A 2,494-nucleotide genomic window follows, 5' to 3' on the forward strand; every position below is an offset into this window, starting at 1 on the left:
AATACCCAGAAGGGCTCGATATGAATCACGACTATAAGATACCCGGTTTTGGTTAAACTGCATTGCAAAATGTGGGAGTAGTTAGGAATCTAAATCGGAGTAGACAGACACACAACCTTTCTTTTATATTAATATTTTCGTCCTAAAAAACTTTGTATGGATTGAATGGAATATATACACGCACATTATACATACATCTGTGTGTATAGATGAATATATAAATACATTTAAATATCTATATACACTTTTGGGCGATCTTTCTTTTTCTTAGAGATAACTTTAGATCTTATATTCGTCCTAAAAAACTTTGTATGGAGCGAAAGGTTACCTCTATGGAAATATATACACACACATTATACATACATCTGTGTATAGATGAATATATAAATACATTTAAATATCTATATACACTTTTGGGCGATCTTTCTGCTACTTGGATATAGGTCTTATATTCGTCGTAAAAAACTTTCCTGTCACACACTCACGCACACGCACACACACACACACACACGCATCCTCACACACACACGCACACACACACACTCACACACACGCACACACACACGTTAGCTTACAATTTTATTTATATATTTGCGTGTCTATGTGTGTAAAGTGGAAGTGGGAATGTAGAGTGAAATAGTCACTCACTACAGAAAGTGAATTAGTTTCATTTATTCGTTGCACATGTGTGGTGCGTGCGTTTGCGTGTGCTGTATCCCACACTAAGAGAAGCATTTGACTCATACACCACAATGTAGTTTCTCTAAATTTTGCTTAATTGGGGTTGAAATTTAAAAAGTGGACCTGTCACGACCCGATGCATTCTACTCTTAAAAATGCTAGGTAAATTGTAATTGAAGAAATCCTATATTGTAGATTTCTATAAGATACAAAGGGAGGCAGATAAAATCTGCCTTTTATAATAAGAGATCCATTATGGTTGATCTTAATCGCTTTCACATTAAGGGTTCAACGAAGTATTAGGTAACAGTCCAATTAAGTAACTCTGCGCTCTAAACACACACACACACACACACTCACACACATATACATAAGGTGTGTCTGTTGTTAGTTCGTGGGTCGGCTGCGTTTTAGGCATAAGAGAATATATTCTCAATGGCACCTGGTGTTAAAAGCAAGTCTCTTTTCGGATTGACAGACATCGATGCTTCGTCATTGTTGTCACTTTTCAATGCTACGGTACCAAACAAGGCCTGCTGGAAGCTATAGCGCCGACTGTGGCTATATGCTAATTGGTTTAAAAACCATCTGCTGTCTTGTCCCAACGTTTCATGCCACAGAAACAATTCAAATATGAATTAGAAGCAGCTCCAGGTATATAAACAAAATCAAACACACATACACAAGGTGTATGTTGTTAGTTCGTGGGTCGGCTGCGTTTTAGGCGAAAGAGAATATATTCTCAATGGCGCCTAGTGATAAAAACACCTGAAAGTAAGTCGTAAGAAAGCAAGAGTAAGTCATAGGCAGGTGAATTGTCTTGCTTGCCTATGACTTACTTTCAGGTGTTTTTAACACCAGGCGCGTTGAGAATATATTCTCTTACGCCTAAAACGCAGCCGACCCACGAACTAGCAACACACACCTTGTGTATGTGTGCTGGATCTTGTTTATATACCTCAACTTGCCTCTAATTCATGTGTGTTGTGTGTGTGTGTGTGTGTGTGTGTGTGTGTGTGTGGTGTGTGCGTGCTAACTGAATGGCCCGGCGTTGCCAGGGTTACTGCTGTTCTTATTCAGATTAGTAAACAATAAATATAAAGATATATTCTCAGAATTATTTCAAAATATCTATATTTTGTTCTTAAATATCTAAATTGTAGTGATAATAGAATTTAGAACTGAAAATCTGTCAATCTTGAAGCACCTCAGGGTAAACAATGTTCATCGTGTAATTTTTTGTTGATGTCCAAATGAATAAATTGTTGCTGCTTCCAACTCACGAGCAAGCAACATGGAGTTGGCCATTGAAGAAGCATGTAGTAGAGAGATCAAGTGCAACTACCTTGAGGGACTGACCGTGAGATTTGTTCATTGAAATACCAAAACTTAGTTTGACTGGAAACTGCAATGTCTTAAATTCAAATGGAAATCTCTAAGTATGAGAGGAATTTTTGGAATGAAGACATTTTCTCCTTTGTGACTACCTGTTATGATTGCTGCCTGGAGGACATGGGGCTTCATGGAAGTAACAATCAAGCGAGTTCCATTACACAGGTGAGATGGTTCAAGATTCCTAAGCAACATGATGGAAGCACCCAGTTTTAGTTTCATCCCAGTTTAGTGACATCCCAGTTTAAGTGTGTTCAGAAATTCAACGGGGTATTGAACAACCTGATCTTTATCGACTGTTAACTTTTGAAGAAGTTCACGATTGAGTTGATCAACCATTTCATTAGTTGGAGCTAGTGTGGCTCTTTCACACAGCTAGTTTACATCAGTGTAATTGACAGATAAATTAGGAAATACTTTA

Source organism: Octopus sinensis, linkage group LG7 (genome assembly GCF_006345805.1).
Source record: "Octopus sinensis linkage group LG7, ASM634580v1, whole genome shotgun sequence".
In the NCBI taxonomy this organism is placed as follows: domain Eukaryota; kingdom Metazoa; phylum Mollusca; class Cephalopoda; order Octopoda; family Octopodidae; genus Octopus; species Octopus sinensis.